This window comes from Larus michahellis, chromosome 1 (assembly GCF_964199755.1).
Source record: "Larus michahellis chromosome 1, bLarMic1.1, whole genome shotgun sequence".
Lineage (NCBI taxonomy): Eukaryota > Metazoa > Chordata > Aves > Charadriiformes > Laridae > Larus > Larus michahellis.
Window position 1 is genome coordinate 48,478,946 of NC_133896.1, and position 19,979 is coordinate 48,498,924.

The window sequence follows — 19,979 nt, forward strand, 5'->3', positions numbered from 1 at the left end:
CAGGTATGTGAGGTGCCCACACAAGGGCAGGGGCTGAAAAGGCCAAAGACCTGGGGAAATGCTGATGTTTTGTTCATCAGGAAGACCAAATCACAGCTTAGCTCCGAAGAATATATTAAGAAACTAAACTCCATGTTTGAGACTGTAACTGATTCACTGGACATGGGGAAAGGGAGACAGCCCATGATACCTGTGACCAGAAGGCTGCACAAAGACTCAAGACCGATGAATTGAAGGGCCTAAAATAAATAGAATAAAAAAAGCAAAGCAATCTTCTGCAAAATACTAACAAAGCCAGCAGAGAGTTTTTACAGTTACCTTCTCAATTAAGTTACCATCAGCCTATTTGGGAGTTACTTGTGCCAAGGTCTCTCCATACTCCTCTCCATTTGCTAGGGAAAGGGAGAAAATGTGCTTCATTTTGAAGTGAAATCAGGCTTTGCTCTATCACGCCAGGAAACCAAAACTGTATTCTTAATGAGAAGAACTCCCTGTTGGGCGCTTTAACAGCTCAAAGTCAACCACCATCTGCAGGTCTCTGAGGCAGTTTTCTTCCATCAGATGAAGACAAACAAAAATCTTACAATCGTCCAACCTCATTCTAAGTGATGTTGCTGCTAACAAATTGGAAGCAATATTAAAAGAAAGGGTCTCTTACTCTACTCGTATTAAAAGTTGAGTGGGAAAGGATACAAAAATAGTGGAATATATGCTAAGAACTACTTGGGAGCCTGAGACATCATCTGCGTAATGCTATTCCACTACTCCAATGGAAGAAGACATTTACTGACCCATTAAACACAGGCAAAACCATGTAATGGTAGGCTTCTGGCTAGTCACACAATCTCGTCCTGGGGGACTAGTTGAGGGTTATTCCCAGGAAGATTCCCTTGTCTTCAAGTTGCTCCTGATAGGGAAAGGAAAGGTGAAGACATAATTCCTGAAGTTGTGCCTGGCATCCACCTTGAAAAAAAGCCTTCAGTATGAGAGACAGACAATGATCTTAATGAGAGGAGAAGATTCACTATGTCTAAATTAACTTGATTGGGTGCCACTTAATGACTTTATTTGTCTATTTAAATTGTCTTACAAAATCTTCCACAAGCTTTATACTGGCAAGTGGAAGAGCAAGGCCTTGTTGTTAGTCACATGGGCTCTTTTTGGGTAATAACACATTTTGCAACACTCTCCAATTATACTTTTCCCTTAACATTGAGGAATGGTTGTCATAATAGTGAGTTATCTAAAATCAAGACTAATTCAGACAAAATGAGAACTAGATTGATGCTTTGTTCAGAGATTACTACCTTGTTCCCTCCTTCCTCCCACCTGCAGGGAGGTAAGATAAGGTGCAAGTATAGCAGAGCACTTCTTCTTGCTGACCTCTGACTCCTACAGACAGTTTGCAGGTGGGACCATTTGTCACCTCCCTTCTCATGTCTACTTGACAGTTCAGGCATGGAAGACACTGGACATACAGCATCCTTCCCCCGACTCCTCTTGGATCCAAAATGCAGGCAATCCTGATGTGGGTGTATTGGTTTAATAGTGGCTACAGGAGATGGGACTTCTAAGAGAGCCTTCTAAGAGGCAAGTGTCTTCTCAAAGAGCCCTATATGTTCCCTCTGTAGTTAGTCGAGAGGTACAGGCATTTCCGAAGGATGATTCATATCATCAAAAACTAAGTGTGTAGAATAGATGGGATGAACCCTCTAGAGGAACAATTTTCTCTGCACTGTCTGTTCAAGTAACCCAGATGACAATCTCAGTCTAGATGCTTGAATTTTGCAGGACTGAAATTAGGTGAGGTGAACCCTATCTAAACTTAAATTCGAACCACACAATATCTAGAAGAGCACTTTAAACCACAAATGTGACTGAGTTGACCCGCATGCCTATTGAAATAAAGTGGGATTTGGGTGTGGAGATGCATAAAGAAATTTTGGAAATACCCGTTTACTTAGTGGAAGCTGGCAAAAATCATCATCCAGTAATCAGGCATTTACAGGCTTTTTTTTTTCACCCTGCAGATGAGTCATTTACATGAATAGTCCAAGAACTATAGTCCTGTTTCTCCTGTTCAAACATGATCTCTGTAATCCTTTCCATTTCTTTTGAGGAACAACTTCAGTGCTTTCTGTTTTCTGTAACACAGTTGTTGCTTTGATTAATGATTTAATTGTTTAAACAGTTGGAAAACGTAAAGACTGCCTCTAAACCAGGCCCTATTTAATGAACAGCAAGAACAAAGAAGCTGCAGTATATATTACAGAATTAGCTTCATTGTGGTGGCCCTGGTGAGATCACCAATTTGTTGTCCACCTCTGCAGTCTAGCCATTATTTTCGATGGAACAAAGCCTATCATCTATATTCAAAACTTAATCAGCAGCAAAGACACAATAATGGCACTGAGAACAACTTCTGGTGCAGCCCCTGCATAACCTGAAGCTATTTTGCCTTCCCTGCAGTAGCGTGCTCCATTTTGCTTGACATGATGATAAAGCTCAGCAAAAAGCAGCACTGTCGATCCTGAGGAACGGCAACCCACATCCTTGTCTACCCACTCTTAGAAGTGTGATGAGAAGGCTTCACTCATTACCTTTACCTCTTTCTTTTAAGGGTAGCAGCACAAGAGGGGTTTTTTTGAAATAAATGTTATACATTATCTCTGTGCTTTTAAGTCATATCTTCTCAAGTCCTTTGGCCATTTCTTTTCAGGTGACGCTGGCCTCTTTCTTTCACAAAGCCTCACTCTGTTTTATCTCCCCTCCCCTCTCCTTCTCTGCATTGACCTCTTGCCACAGTGACAATCCTCGCGGTTCCATTAATTGAACTTTGATGGTGTCAAAATACAGAAAGCATCACTGTGCTGGTGTACTGCTGTGCACCACTTTCCATAAAAATACACTTTTCTCTTTCTTTTATTCAGCGCTTCAGTTATTTTAGTGCTCAGTGCTGTCATCACTTTACTTGCTTCCTCCAACTCACAGCCCAGCAGAAAGTGGGAAAGGCAGTTGGCTTTCAGCTCAGGATGACCACTCAAATCTATGGAAAGAGTGGAAGCTTAGTTTCATAATATGGGAGCTGTTTTGTTCTTTTTCTCAGCTTCAGAAGTGCTCAGAAATGCAGAGCAGGCGCCGTTCTGCTCTCCGGCTCGCTGCGAGCTACAGTTTGTTGGGCTGATAAGTTGCTCGGTGCTTGCACATGAGTAGCTTATGATAACGGAAGCAATTCAGTGCCCAAGTGTCCTATTATCAAGAATCTACAACATGTAAAGTAAGTGCCTGCTCCTGGATGAAGATAGTGAAGGTGTTAAAAAAGCCAAACAAAATAAACCTGCCTATGTTGTAATTAAAACCACAGGAGATAATGTGAGCACTATACATTCCTTGGGCTCTCAGCTGTAAAACCGACACAATCTTCTGCTTTATTCCATGATTTATTTAATTTTATTTATTAGGGATGAGCTGCAGGAGAATGATTTTTGGATAGACATGGGTCGAAACAAACACATAATGAAGGGTGACCTTTCAAAAGGGGGATTACCTATAAATAGCAATGGTTATCCCTCACAGCCTTCTGACATAAGCCTACTGGGAGCATGAAAAGGAGACCCTTTCCACCAGTTCCTCCAACATGATTTCAGACTGGCACGTGACGTGTTTTGGCCATGAATAACTGAAGAGAATTTGCAAGGGATCAAGCAAAAAGCCTTAGCAGCTGGCTGGCTGTCGATATTCCCCTGGGTTTAACAATTAGCTCAGAGCTTCCTTCTCTTTCCCCATGAACAATGGCACACACTTCACTAGAAAGGAATATTAAGATTCTGTGTTTGAAATATGTCACTTTGGGAGCTCATTTATTTAAAAAAAATAATTGCAGCAATTTTTAAAATTAGCCGAGCACTGTCAGCAGAGTTTGTTCAAACCCTAGAGGGCTTTAGTATCAGGCTGCAATTCTTAACTAATGTATCAACTTCTGCTCTGCATCATGGATCTATCAAATTCTTTATTTTGAATGAGGAAGGATTGTTATTCCTGGTCATTTACTGTTAAAGTGAAAGAGGTGAGTGAATTAATCAGGAAAAGATAGGGTCTGTTAGTAATGCTTATTTGCTTATTTGTCCTGTGAGATTGTCATAAAATAACATTTCAGAGTTTCTGTTTTGCGGAGCTTCATATGGTATAAATTCCCTGCTCACTCTGCAGACAGACAGTGCGTAGAAGATGATAGTTTTGAACAGTCAGACGTGGTCAGTGTCCGAGCACTTGTATTCATTGCACATGTATGTATCTGTACCGCGTTCTCAGGCGCATCCTGAGATGTGCGCAGCCAGGGATCACCAGTAGCCCCTCCACAGCAGGCAAAACTGTGCTGTGTTTCTGACTCCTGTGGCCTCATGTACTCAGGATAACAATTTGGATAAAAAGAAAACCAAAGCAGCTTGACTGTTGTTGTTGGATTCGTATTGGATAATTACTATGTTTATAATCACTATCAAAATCATGATTATTAGTGACCACGATCTGTACACAAGACCAAGCCCACGTACTGTTGGTAAACAAAGTAAGAGACGGTCTTTGTCGGAAGGCATTTACAACCTAAATAGACATGCAGACAAGAGGTGTTATTATCTCCACTTCACAGATGGTGACGAAGATACGCTGATATGATGTGCCAAGGGATACAGGCAAACGTGAGGGGGCAGGGAGGGAGTGAGCCAAGCGCTGAAGCTGGGTTACCAGGCTGCCCTGACCCTGACCACTCTTCCTCCCTGCGCCAGCATCAAACCTGACAGCCGCCGGGTTTCCCTCCCCTCACAGGCAGGAGGGACAATGACAAATAGCTTCCTCTCGAGCTGCTCCAGCCCCGCTGTTGCCCTCATGGTTGATTTCTGCCGAGCAGTGCCCGATTCCTGTTTACCCAGGAAGTATTTGTTGCCGGTTGGCTCCGCGAAAGAGATTTTTCAGTTCTCTCTTGCAGATGCCGTTTTAATGCACATTTGGCAGTTGTTTCTCTGCTTTAACATCATGATCTGGAAGCTGTTCGCTTTGGATGTTTACAGCTGTTGTTGGGTTTAACAGCAGCGCTTCATTCAAACCTTTCCGTGGCCCAGAATCCCTCCCTGAATTTATTGCGGGGAAATGTCGCCTGAAAAAAAAAATAAAAAAAAATTAGCGTTCTTAAAGATGAGCTGTTGAAAGGGGTTATATAATATCATGCTGGCGCTAGAAACATACTCTGTGACCCAGAAGATAGCTCGCAGTCCTGTGCGGCTGCTGCCTATGATACAATGACTTATTTTCAGTGCAACACCACTGAGCATAACAAGTTCTCTTCTGACATGAAAATCCCCTGAACGGTGACAGGGAGCCGATCTCTCTTTTAGTATTGCTGTCCTGCATTTGCACTCACATGCAGCTCCAGTCCAGGCTCGGTGTCCTATTCTGACCTCTCCTGCAAGGACAGGTATAGAAAAGGATCCCTGTCCTGAACTACCAGGAGAATAGGAAAAGTCAGCAGATGCTAACTGCCAATTTACGTCTCCTGGTTTTCCTTCCAGCATAAAATTGAGGGAAGCTTTATCATGCTGTTGCCTTGCTGCTCCACTCTAACTGGCAGGTTAGTTTTTAAATGTGATTTATAACGTGGATCTTGTTTCCGTATTGGAGTGCTTTTGGATTACAGCATGAAATTTGAATGTGTCTAAATAAAGGGAATGCAGTGGTGGCAGTGGCTGGGAGGCAGGGATTATATGAAAGCTTTCAGGACACTCCGAGCAGCGCGCTGCAGTAGCCAAGGGATTTTTATGGGCACAGAGGCACAAAGTAACCCCTCTAATCCCTTTCTCACTGGCTTACAGACTCTGAAGAAGCTTAATAATTACAGGGGAATGCAGTCAAAGTGTTTTTAAGGACATATGTGCAGAGGCTTATTTTAGTCATTTCCTAACAGCAAATGCACTGGCAGATTCTCAAGGAGAAATCTGAGTGCAAGTTCTCCCTTCTCTCTCCCCCAACAAAAAGATGATGATTTACACTTATATCAAAAGAGTCTTAACTAGTGAGGAGCTGGGGGAATATTTCCTAGCTTGTAGGATTATGATTTTTCCACAGCCGCACCACTCACCCCTCTCTTTCTGGTGAAATACAAAGCACATCCCTGTTCTGTTGAGCTCCCCAGATGGGCTTCTTTCAGTGAAAAGGCCAACAGAAATCCTGCGCGTTCCCTTTAAAGTACTATCCTTCTGGAGAAGTATTTCATCTTCTCTGAAATTACTGGTTCAGCTGATGGTGACTCTGCTGCTTATATATCGCTACCCATAAGTATGTCCCTAACTGCGTGTGTACTATATATACGCATACGCAGGAGGTGTCCAGGAACTGTGTCTGTGCTGAGCTTTTAGTTTCACAGCTATGTCATTTTTGGAGGAATCTGTGCCTCAAAGGAGAAAGATATGGTGTTACTCTCTCACCCTGGGGAGTTTTCGTGATTTTTTTTCTTTGACAGTCTTGCCTAATTCAAAAATTATGGCATGGATTTTCCCCCATTCTTCCTCAAATATCATCTCCTAAAAGAACCCACAACTAGGTACAAAAAAATTACAGCAACATGAAAAGTTTTTTGAGTATTAATGGTAGAGGAGGATAGGAAATGTTTACTTGTTTTACGGCGCATGCTAATGCAGTGCTTGGCATCCCACTGTTGTTTGGGATATACACTGCAATAGAAATTAAAACACTTATATCTCATTGCATTACTAACTGAAAATGGTCTATTTTCTCAGCCTTGTAGCAAAGATGAAAGTTTTGTCCATATACTTGCCATCTCTGTAAGACACTCTTGAGACCTGTAATTTCATATTAAAAATATATGAGGTAAGAATTAACCTCAGCTGTCTGGACTTTCTCTTTTCAAATCGCAATATTCTGCCTGCGTCATCAAAGAGACCCTAACAAAAGTCTTGATCCTTTTCTGCCGGGGAACAGATTGCTCATGTTAGGATTGCAAATTAGCTTTAGTTTGAACTTGTAGCATTTGCTATGCTAGGTCCAGTTTACTATGTGCGAAGCTTTTAGATGAAACTGTTTAAACTAATCCAAGATCTGCGTTTCCTGTTTTGATATTAAAAACCAGTAGCACTTTTTGAAGAGAGGGTGTTTGCCGAAGTGTTATGAATCCTGTGACCCCAAACTTTTTTTCCGGGGCATCTGACTCTCTTTTTACTTAGTGCTCTCCCACTAAAGGGAGGGCAGCCTGCTTCGTGTGCTTTAAACTGTTCAGATTTGAGCTGATTCGGAAAATCTCAGGTTTCAAGGTTGGAAGCTAGATGCCAGGACGAAGCAATGGGCATGTGGCTTCCAGTGCATGATCAGACCCTGGTTGCCTCTGCATGAATGTGGGTGCAATGGCACCCACACCAGCCTCCTGCAGACCTCATATTGCTTTCTCTTGATTTGCACAAGGGATGCCAGAGGCCTTCTTGACAGCGACCGGAGAGAGCACCCTGCAAACGGGAAGGTCTCCTTCCCCATGTGTCAGCTCCACATTCATCCCTCAAACAGAGCTTTAAACTTGTCTGAGAGCCTTCAGACAGCCACAGCACCTCCACTGACTTTTTGCAGATGGAGTAGGGTAGCCTTGCAGTATTTGAGATGGGCAGGTCTATGCCAGTCTAGTGTCCTATTAATATAATGTGTTAGAAACTCTTTGACTGCATTATCTAAAAATTACTCACACTGAACAATGTTTTTCTCATAACTGGTTCTGTAGACTTCTGTGGAATGACTAGTGTGAACACAAGTGGCATAATCTGGCCTTTCACATTTATAATTGCAGTTATCAGCTTAAAAAAAAATAAAAGTGTTGGATTTGGGTCTTAGATGCCATTACCCCACAGTGCTGGCTGTAATCGGGTTTTATTCTCTTTGAATGTTTCCAGGAAAAGCTGCTTCCTGAGCAGAAGAAACATGAAAGATCAGGAAAGTGACTAACAACATGGAAACCTTAATGACGCCTATCAAGTGCAATAACTGAGAACACCGTGGATTGTGGCAAGGATAACAAAATGGGCTATTTAGCACAATGACTGCCAGCTATTGTTTTTCAAGCAAATGACGGAGACTTGGCGATGATTAGTCTATAACCAGAGGAGAGGAAAAACACAAAACAAAATCAAAAAGGGATTGTAAAAAACAGGAAATAAAACCCACAGACAAACTTCATATAGACATGAATTTCACTACAGAAATAGTCAGTGATTCAAATTTACTCCTCTCATATGCCAATAAAGTCAGCACATTTGTACTAGGTTAAGTTTAACTTTAGCTTGATCACAAGTTACTCTGGCAATAAATAGTTATCTTTCGTGGCTTCAATACGTTCGGCCCTGCTTTGTACACTTTCATGCTGCCCCACTGGCTTTATTGGTAGAAGGGAAGAGAGATGGTATTTCCTGGTGAAATAACCGTAAGCATTTGCAGCAGAAAATCACCACTGATGACAACTCTTCATACTGAAACAAATGTCATCCATAAACACATCCACTTCTGTGGTGGCCGCCTGCCCCAGCAGGGACCTCATGTTACAGTAGGAACACAATCTAAAAGGCAACATGGCATTAAAATATTGATGGAACGATGTTAGTAGGAAGGGGAATGCATATTTAATAAGTGCCTAGATGCTTTTCATGTACACATGTGACACCAGATCTCTCAGGCTAATCAGAGTGAGGTTGGGTCAGTCCTTGTGAGGGGAAGGTTCCAGACAATACATGGGATATCCTGTTGTAGCTGGCTTGAATGTGTCTTTCAGTGCCTTGACAGGAGGCAAGGAGCAGGATAAGTGGTGTCTTGAATCTAGCTTCCTGCTCGGGGCGCTGTGCGGGTACCTCCCCTCAGGTGGTATCTCAAAAGGCCCATTTCCTCCATGACTACCTCCTTTGTAAGGAAGCACATGCTTCGAGATGCTGCTGTTGTAGCCTTCTGTGGGCTGATAGGAAGGCTGGAAGACATAACACTCATTGTGGTTCCCCACCTGGAAGTTGGGAGGTGGCAGCACTCCTGATCCACCGACACGAGGAAGTCCCGGTTTGCCCAGAAAAAGTGTCTGAGGGCGTAAGACAAAAAGTTCACTGCGTCCTGAACACCCCGTCACACAGAAAGGTCAAGAACAACATAACCCAGGCTATTAATGGCAATGCGCTGTAAAAGCTGTGGCTTCTGCGTCGTGAAACTGTGGTTGCATCTATGATGCACATTAGAACCTGCAATTCCACATTGGTCTGTGCTGGGCCTCCACAAGTGGGACTGTAAAACTGCATGTAAACGGGTGTGCGCACCTCTGTGCTCCGGCTTCACAAAGGTGTGAACTGCAAACAGCTGTTAAGTTTTACAGACGTGACACACAGCTTTCAAATAGTTGCTCATAGATGCGTAAAGGTTAGCCTTTGAATTCCAAAATTGTCCTTTGTGTTAAAATACGCAAGTAGCCCCATGTGTGCTAACGTGTTGCTCCTTTATTTGGCTAAAAATAATTTATAACACTTACCAACAGTCCTCTGGACATTTTTATTATTACCAGCTCTTCTCTCATGCACTGTGCATTTTCTATGAGTAATAAAACTTACTTAATTGCCCCAATAAAGGCAACTTTGTATGCCTGAACTTTGATTTTGAAGGATTTTCCATTATATAACTATATACTTTTAAATATAGACAATAAAGTAATGGCTTAATAGAAAAGTACTTGGAAACAGTGGTAAACCGTATTATGAATGTCATCTATTGGTGACTAGGGTGAGTTGTAGATTGCTTTTTAGTCCTAATCGCAGACGCTGTGTTTTTCCATCTGAGAGTGTATGTTTCCTTTCAATCAGTTAGGTAGCAGTGAGAAAAAACCCTATGGTAATGAGAAAAAATCAGCTCAGTTAAAGCAAGAGAGTGTTTTCACAGAACCTGGACAAAGCTAAAGCACACTACAGGCAATTATTTGTAGTCTGTTACATCCCAAGCAAAGAATACTTGCAAAGCATTAATAGTTGCGTGCGCCAAGACAGAATGGTGCTTTCATCATAAGCATACTCCATGTTCTGGCACATCGTTGCAGCCACAAGTCTCTGAGGATCATTATATTATCGCAGAGTTCCCTTAAGATGTATTCAGTGATAATGTTGGTTATAAAGAACTTTAGAAAAAAGATGGAAATATCACTATTAGGCCAGCTTTTACATATATTGCCAATTTACAATTTATAGACTCACTAAACTTGGGTTTGATTCATTTTACAGCTGTTTGTTGGTTTATAAAAATATTAATAGGAGTACTACAATTTATTTGTCATAGAAATGCCGGAAAGTAAGATGAAATGAAAACAAACTGGAATATAAATCTGAAGACTGGGAAAGTTTTCTAGCTCCATTTTTTACCAGGATATTCAAGAAGAATTGAGTAAATCTATTAGAAATAACTGAAAGTGCAGGACTTTTGAGGAATCAAGTTACTCAAGCCAGTAATGCCGGATTTAGAGCCTTTCCTGAAATGAAGGAAGAACAGTGAAGATATTTAGCATGTGTATGGAAACAGACAGGCAGATACTAAAAAGGGGCCCACAGCAGCATCTCAGCTATTTATTTGTCATATTGAGATCTTCAGAAGCCACAGAGCAACCTATACAGCACACTTCCAAATGAGCTGGAACAGTAACTATACATATAGTTTGGAGTATTCAATGCAAAATACACACTGAAGTTGGAAGAACTATAGAGCAACCACACTGTATTACATGAAAAATGCCAGTTTCGATTGATCTCTATCGAGTAAACACACAGAATGGAGAAAGATGCATCTGCATTCCTCTCCTGGCCTTCTCCTGTTTTATTTCCTGGGGCAGGCTGCCTCCAGTGGAAGGGGCAAGGGTGACAATGCCTGTGGGGTGGGCCCGGATGCCTCCACTGGAGACCCTTTGCCCCCAGCATTACGTCTATGGCCTGTTGCCCCCAGACTTTCTCCTGGGACTCAGCCATTAAATGGAGCCGTTGTTGAAAGGACTATTGACCTGGCAGATATCCCTGCAGTCCATTTATATTGACATTCCCAGAAAGGAGCTGGGATGCCTTTTGCGTGGATTTTCTTTGCAAGGCAAGGTCAAAAGGGAGAAGACGTACCTTCATATTCCTTCTTCCCTCTTCTCCTCCAGTCTTATCCCAAAGACCTGGTGCCTCACAAGGGCACAGGGGCAGAAGGGTCTCTGGCAGGACAGAGGACCAGGTCTATACACAGAGGCTCCTCTCTATGTGTCAGTCATGAGGAAGACTGGCTCAAGGGGGGCTGAGCTGGCTGGATCTAGACGAAGGGCTGCATGCGCTAATCTTCCTGAATTGAAAGGATTGGACAGTATTTTACTCACTGCAGCTCCAGATCAGAATAATTAGTGAATTAAAATGGATTTTCCACTAGGCAACATGTTGCTGAGGCTGGTTTTGGGAGGGATTTTTTTCCCCTCCTTGTTAATAAAAAAAATAAAAAGCCAAGACAGCTGTCTTGTGTGGGATCTGTATTCAATAGTAGAAAGCTACACAGCTGTGGAGTCTGGATGCTATCATAAAAATTGAATAGCAGAGACATGGCATTGCTGGAATACAACCCACTTTGTAAGTGTGCTGGGTGCTTGGAATGTGCATATCACACAATAAAAGTGCTGCTCTTGTCTGTGTTCAAAGCAAGAGCACCAATAGGCCTGCGGAGCTGATGTAATGAGATTCAGGCTGCCCTCAACAGCTGAAATATTCAGTTCAGCAAATGGATATTTCAAATGTAAATATTTATATGGGCCAAGGGCTCTTTGTTGCTCTGCTATTTTGACATTTTCAAATCCCTCAGCTTTACTTTTGTTACAAAGATGGTCTATTTGCTGATGAGAAGAACAAAGGTCAGTGGCTAGTTATGCAGAAATGGTGTTATTATCATAGCAAAATACCACTTCTCCCAACCCACAAAGCCGTGATTCCATAGGCTTCAACATCATAACCTACACATTGATGGAAATAATTGAGGAAATACAATACTAAAAAAAAAAAAGCAACTTATTTGAGGTCCTGATTGGATGGAATGAACAGTTCAACAGGAAGAAATGTTAAGTGCATTTACCTTTCATTTCAGAAACATTCCCCAGGTGCTCTTAATGACCACTTGCAACATTTTACAGGACTGGTATTCACCTTCAATACCATTGCTATTGCAATTCTTCATTAATTTAACAGTGTACTCACCCTTTAGATTTCACCCAGTGTAGAGATTTAGGAGAGTTATATTTTAGCTAAAAATTATTACTATTTTTTAAGCTCTAAAGCTTTAAAATCAATAATACATTCTTCTTGGTATTATCCATATGAGTGATTCCCTGCCTTTCTATAGCTAGGTGTCACTGCCACTGTTTTTTCCTCTTCCCTTGTGCACCCCTCATCCTTCAGTCATCTCTTTCCTCATCCTTTCCCTACTCTTTCCCTTTCCTATGCCTTCTGCTTTCCTCTCCTTTTCCTTCCAGTTCTTGGGTATACTGTTGCCCCCAGGCAACATGCCTCTGCCTCTTTGCCTCCCACATTCTTGCTGTCTTCTGCCATGCTCCTGGGCTGCTGCTACCTCCTTCTCATCCCATTTCCACCAACTCAGATCCTCAAGTAGAGTTTCTTAGATTGGGCTTCTCCCTACTCAGTGCTAAGTCTGATTTTTCTTATTGCTGTGTCCCATTAGTGGGAACTGTTGAATTATATATAACAGCTTCTTGAAAATTTGAAACAAAGATTGAATGTTTACCAAACCACTCTTTGGCAGATACCCAGATTTATATTCATATTGTTGGACTTCTGCCATAAATTGTTTTCTATAAAAATAGAATACCAATAGTTTTTCTGAAGAATGTATACATCTGGAGAATAAATTCTTCCAAGATAATCAAAGGAAATATATAGTGATATGGCCTTGATGTCACCTGTCTAGGTGGGTTAGGTCAAGTTCTGAGGATGCTTATTTAAGCCCACTTAAATGTTTGGGTCCTCAATATTGCTGGCTACTTGGTGCTGCTTTTGGTGAGGGGTGTGTTGAGGCATCATTACTCATATTTTGTTGCGTTCACTGCCCAATTCGGAAACCAGGAGTTAAACTTTCAGCAGAAGTCTAATTATGATTCAGATCTGGAACTGTATTTGACTTGCAAACCAAAGTGGGGTGAAATTGTTTCCTGCAGGATTCCTTCCTCCAGCCTCCAGCATCCTGAGTGCACAGACCTCTGGTCATTTCCTCCACTCATCACCAAATTCTTATTCCTGGCAAGTGGCTTAAATTCTGCAGGCATAAAAAAACCAAACCAAACCAAAACAAAACGCCCACATTGAAACATTCTTTTTCAAAGCAAAACCCGATCTACATTAATTGCCAGGGAAAGGAAGTTTCGAAGAAATAGCTGTAGAATCAGGCTACTGTGAAAGTACATGGGAGGTCAGGAGCACACAGATGTCCTAAGATCATATGGCAAAGGTTGGGACTGTGAATAAATGTATTATAGGGTAATGAGCGTAATACAGAATTTCAGTGTAATTGCAGAACTCCAGCTAGCCTCTTAAAAGAGGAGGCCTGAGGTAAATGACCTCAGCTCTCCTCTTGTCCCTCTAATTTTCTCAGTGTTCAGGTACAAAAATTTATGTCTTAGCATTTGGATCATGACTAACAAATGCTTTTTTTGACAGAGGTATTTGAATTTCCATATGGAGCCAATTGCGTATTTTGTTAATATCTTGCAGTACTCTCAGGTCACAACTTGTGTGTGTCCTCTGATAGGAATGGATTTGGAGAGATGCGCTGGTGTGTTTGTGAGAGTAGTTCCCTGACCATTAAGTGTGTCATGGTTCAGTTGAATGAAAATCTCACTTGCCCGCCCTGCCTTGCCAAAGATGAAGTAAGCATTGACAGCATTGCTTTCATCAGGCAAAATATTTCTTGAGAACATTCTTTCCAGGTCACTGAGAAGCTCATGCAGAGTACCTTCCTTTCATTTTTTTGTGTGCTTTCATATATTTTGCCTATGTGTGCATACATGTGTATGTTCTGGCTTGTAACTTGCTCTAGAAGAGTTGCTCAGTGACGATTCTCACCTGATTAGAAGAAAAGAAATCTTGATTTTGTAATAACTTCATGCTCCTTTACCAGTTTTTTGAGCCAAGCACGTTCACAAGGTTCAGAAGCTGTTCATTTTTTGTCAAGTTCCTGAAGTACAAGCGCAAAGATCTTGAGTTCTTCTCTTGGTCTCATTGATGCCCCATTGGAATCTTTTAGGCACCACCCGGATTCAGTGTCTTTGGGGAATTTGGCCTTTGTAACACTGTACTGTCAGTTATTTTTTTGTTTACCCAAAATATCAAATTATCATATGTTTTGCCAGTGATTTCTTCCCTTTGAGTCAGTACACTGACCCCCTCCTGCTCCACTCAGCCCTCGTAAGACACAGCTGGAGTGCTGGGTCCATTTACGGGCTCCCCAGCACAAGAGAGACATGGACGTATGGATTGAGTTCAGCAAAGGGCCACAAAGATTAGGGCATTAGAACATCTTTCATACAAGGAAAGGCTGAGAGAACTGGGACTGTTCTCCCTGGAGAAGACAAAGCTCAGGGGTATCTTATCAATGTGTATAAATACCTGATGGAGGGGTATAAAGAAGACAGAGTGAGACTCTTCTCAGTGGTGGTCAATGAATGGAAAAGAGAGAGTGGGCACATATTGTTTAAACATAAGAAAACACTTTTTTAATGTAAGGGTGATGGAATGCTGGACCAGCTTACCCACACAGGTTGTGGAGTCTCCATCCTTGAAGGTTTTCAAAACCTAACTGGACTAAGCCCTGAGCAACCTGCTGTAGTTGACCTTGCTTTGAGCAGAGGGGCTGAGGTAGATGATCCCCAGATGTCCCTGCCAACCTCAACCATTCTGGGGTTCTGAAATTCTTCCTCATACCTCTACAAGATCCTAACTTTTGTCTCATTTTGCATGCCTTCATGGTCTGCTTTTTCTGAGACAGTTCAGCTGAAGAGCTTTTCTGTGTACATCACATACTGGTGTGATTTGGAACAAGCCTCTTGTTTTGACACAGGTCACATCTTGAGAACAGTTTGCTTAGTGATTTTCTTTTTTTCACATCTGCTTATGCTCTTAAATAAAAGTTAAATTCTTCTTGATCAAGCTTTCTGGTCCTTTTTTGGACTGAATATATCTCATTATTCTAGAACAATTTGCTCAGTGCAATTTTCTGACTCGCTTCTCACTGACATTTCCTTTTGCTTGTATGAGTTGCCTGGCTAGGTCTTATGGCACGCAGTGCCTGGGAAGTTGTATACGTACAGATATCAAAGCATTACTTTGTCTCAGGTTCTGCAGTCCCACGGAAGTTTTCAAACAAATTCTTCACAGAGCCTTTTGTACACATTTGGATAGAAGAAAATAACTCTGTATTACCATCACTGCCTAAATGTCATCAAAACCACATCCCTGTATCTGTACCAATGTTCATTGCCTATGAAGAAGTCAGAGCTTGTATGTGGGTGGCTGTGAGTTTCAGCTCCTTCTCTGAAGGAGGGAAGGGGGCACCAGTTGAAAGGAAGGAAGGAAGGAAGGAAGGAGGGAAGGAGGGAAGGAAGGAAGGAAGGAAGGAAGGAAGGAAGGAAGGAAGGAAGGAAGGAAGGAAGGAAGGAAGGAAGGAAGGAAGGAAGGAAGGAAGGAAGGAAGGAAGGAAGGAAGGAAGGAAGGAAGGAAGGAAGGAAGGGAGGGAGGGAGGGAGGGAGGGAGGAAATCAGTGGAAACACAGATTTCCTAAAGAGCAAAATAAAATCTTGGTGAATTGAACAGCAAAATTTCCAAAGTCTTCTGGCGGTCCACAGTTTTATCTTACTCGGCCTCACTTTATCACCCCATCAGTTTCATTCTCCTCTAGGCTGTTCATCAGCCCCTGCCTCTCAGTACCAGGAAAATCCTTCTCAAAACACGTGAAGTTACTCACGTAACTTCTATTGTGCTATTGATCACTTAATGAAGACATTTACACAAAGCAGTCCTTCAGAAATGAGACCAAGAGCTAGGATTATATCATCAATGCAAAAACATGACCAGAGTAACAATATTGCATCTTCTGATCTGCCCACTTTTTTTTTTTTTTTTTTTTGGTGTGGTGCTGGGGCGGGATAAATATGTATTGAGCGTCTCTTTTTCTTGCTACAAACACTTCTGAAAAAGCAGGGGTTTTTTTCATTTTCTTCCTGACTATAAACTGACAACTGAGCAAAATGGAGAGGGCAATGGAGCCCTTCTGAGCCGTGGCAGCTGATAATTACCTTGCTCGGCGCAGGGCTCTCCATAACCCCAGCATTGTGAGAAGTGTACTTGATTACAGTGTGTAAGCCCAGCTCGGTGTGAGAGTTCTGCTTCATTAGGGAAATAGAGCTGCAGTGCTTTCGCTGATCTCAGTTCCATCTCCATTTTTGCCCTTGCGTGTAGAGCTAAACTACCTTTATGCTCAAATAGCTGCCATCCTTTTGTCCTCGGAGAGCCTTACAGGTAAATGCATGGAGCCAAAACAATCGGTGAAGTATTTGTAAAAGAGGGTAGGGTGAGGAGAGGATAACCTGGAGGACCTCTGGGTGCTCTCCAGAAAAGAAAGAATAAAATTGTGACAGGCTTTCTCTGGGGAAATAATAGTCCCTATCATTTGAGTGAGTTTATTTGTTCAGTCCTTGGATAAAAAAAAGGAAAACCCATCTTTATCCCACAGGGAAAGAGGAATGGTCTCCTTGTGGAGTAGGCAGAGACTAAGTGCAATGATAATGATGATGATGATTAGAGGCCTTTTAATTTAGAAAAATGGGTACACTGAACATTGTGGCTCAGCAGCCTGGCTCCAGCAAGGTGCAGGGAGAGCCCGTGGCACTCCAAAACACTCTATTAAAGTAAGTAGGGACTCAGGGCATGAAGGGGGCTTACCTGAAGAGATTGTTTTTACAACAGACTGACGTTTGCCAGGATGCATGTTTACTTCTGCCAGTGATCAAATATTTAAATTATAATTGTGTGGGTTTATGATTTGTCAGCATTTCAGGACGCTTATAATGACATTTGAAAGGTATCTGCTCTCAGCCCTGGCACTGTTCCTCAGCACTCAGAAGTGAGTGCCTGACCCCGAGACCAAAGCAGAGAGTTTGTCTTGGACAAAGAAAATTATTTAAGCATCTTTGGACCTAACTTCAGGTTTGGGATTATTTATTCTTTCATGGCCACAGTGTTCAGCTCTTAATGAGGTTGTGAGGGTAGCTCCGTTGGCATTTAAGGGATGGTGCAAGCTAAGGGATAATTAGGGTGTATCTACACTTTGTAATGGAGCAAGGAGATCGCTGAGCTCGGGCAGACCGAGGCTGGCGCACGCATATTACGGTGCAGTCAGCAGCAACTAGCCTGGGGCTGAAGGCAGATAATATCCTCCTGAGACCGTCTTGCTTCCAGTTTATTCAAGCACAGATGGCAAGTGAAGGTGGAAATTAGGAGGAGTGAGTATCCCCCTCCAGGTAATGTTGTTCTCATGCTCTATTATAAGATACATTGCTGCCACATTTTTTTGTGGCTGTGGAGTCCCTGTGGGGTCAGGACTGGGTACCACCATGGCTGTTGCAGATCCAGCTTGGCTGTCACCCTACTGCTAGTGTAGACGTGCCGTAAGCTTTTCAAATCTCACACCTATGTTGCACAGACTATGAAGAAAGCTACTCAATCCACTTTCCTCAGTCATGTGCGTCTTCAGCTGATATTCCAAATTCTGCAGTTCAGCTCACAGTGATTTTCTGGATGGTTATGAAATCTGTAGCTACAAAAAGCTGGTTTTTTTGAGCCTAATTTTTTCCTCATTTACATCATTAACTTTAAAAGAGCTCCTCACAGTTAGCTGTACAAAGGGAAAGACTCTGATCTGACTGTCAGAAAATATAAGCCTTAGCTCTCATTTACATGACCGTTTACATCCACTCCTAAGACTCCTTTATCGTGATGGGCCTGCTGTGAATTTGGTTAGTGCTGGGCTGCAGCATATTAGGCATGATAAAAACAATGACATGGTGCTCTTGCTCTGCCAGCAACCCGATCCTGGTTTGCTGCACCTTCATGGAGCGACGCAGGTCCTCCCCAGCCTGGTGCCATTCTCATGCCTGTATACTCTGTAGCTTCTTCTTTGTTAATGTATAGAAGAAGAAGATCCACCGTGTCAAATCCATTCATAAAGCTACCTTGAACTGAATAGTGCTGCTCAAATGAAGTTACCACAGAAGGAAAGAATGGTCCGTGCTATTACAACACAGAGCAAGGTAGTGTAACTGGAAATTGGGTAAAACAAACAAAAAGCTGTCATTGTAAACAAACCTCTAACCTACTTTTTAACATTCCTCCAAAGAAGAATGAGTTTTATTTCCACCAGTGGCTGAGGTTTAAAATAAGATCTTTCCTATTATGCTGCTCATGACCTCCTTAGATCTTGTCTCAGTCATAGTACGTAGAATGAAATGGAGTATTACAGTGTTGGCTCCCAAGGGACGCTTGAGTCTTAGTTACCTTTTGAAGTAACTAAACCTTTTGGAAAGATTAAGCCATTCCCATGCTATTGTGTTTCATCTGGTCATTTTATTGTTTTAGTTAGCATTTTATGTTTTACCAACTTTGATCAATATTGTCAGGTCTCTCCCTGGATCAGAAGAATCATGAAGACAGTTCACCTTATGAAATTTTTCTCAGCTTTCTCACTTCAGTACAGTCATTGGCCATGTCATGAGCAGCACACGTGGCTCCTGATTTAGTCTTTTCTGCCTTATTGTCAAAAGTGCTGTTTTTCTAGGACTGAGGGTATTTATAATGTAAGGGCTGCAAAAGCTGTCTAAATCAAATCCTTGCAATATTTTCATCTCTTTCTATACAGTAAATGTGGTGGAGCCCTTGACTGCATACTATATTATATCTGCATTAGAGTATTGGCCTCATGCTCTGGTTGTCAGGCAAAGTTCTCTGCTTTAAATCATGAACGGGCGCAGAAGACATATAGGCTAAACTAGGTTTGTAAGTCCATTTTGAGGCTTTTCTGAAGCAGTGCCAAGGCCTGCCTGCCTCATTTACATCTATAGCATTCTGAGTTTTGATGTGTTGAAGCACAGTCTGCTTTCACTACTCCCATCACACCTGAGGAGCAGAGTGTCACCAACAGAACAAACTCTTCCTGCTCCTTGCCTGCATCCTCTTTCCAGCTCCCCCTTGGACATTTCATATTCCTCTACACTGGGGTCTAAACTTATCCAAGGCTTTTGTATAGAACCTAGGATGGCTGGAATTGCTTTCATAGAAATTGGATGTCCCCTTTTTTTCGCTCTTAAAAGCCAGGGTTCTACAGCAAGACCCTTGAATAACTGTAAATCAGCTTCAGTATGTAATTTTCTGTGTCCCCTTGGGAGGACAGAGCCTTGTGGAAGGAAATATCAAGCTGTGAGAGAAAACCTTCTACAAGCAGGGTAGGTGTTCCTCTATTTCCAGCTAATGATATTGGGGAGGGGGTAAATTAAGACTACTTCCTTAAGACTACTTTCCTTCCTAGTGTAGTAAGGAGTTAAAATCTAGAGGGCAATTAAAGCATTTGATCATTCAGCAATTACCTTCATTTGATAGGTAAATAATTAACAGTGCTTAGGTAGGCACTTGTGTGAGACCCATGGCAACTGGATCATGCATTTAACAGTGTTTGTGCCCCTCACACAGGTATGTCTACGTTGCAAGCTAGAGAGATCCAGGATATCTTTTAAATCAGCTAGCCTGAGTCTGCGAAATGGTCTGGTTGTGGTTAGAGAGGGTAATTTAGCCTGCCAAGAAACAGGGAAAGAATCACATAAAGGTTTAGGGGGTGCAGGCTTGTGCTCT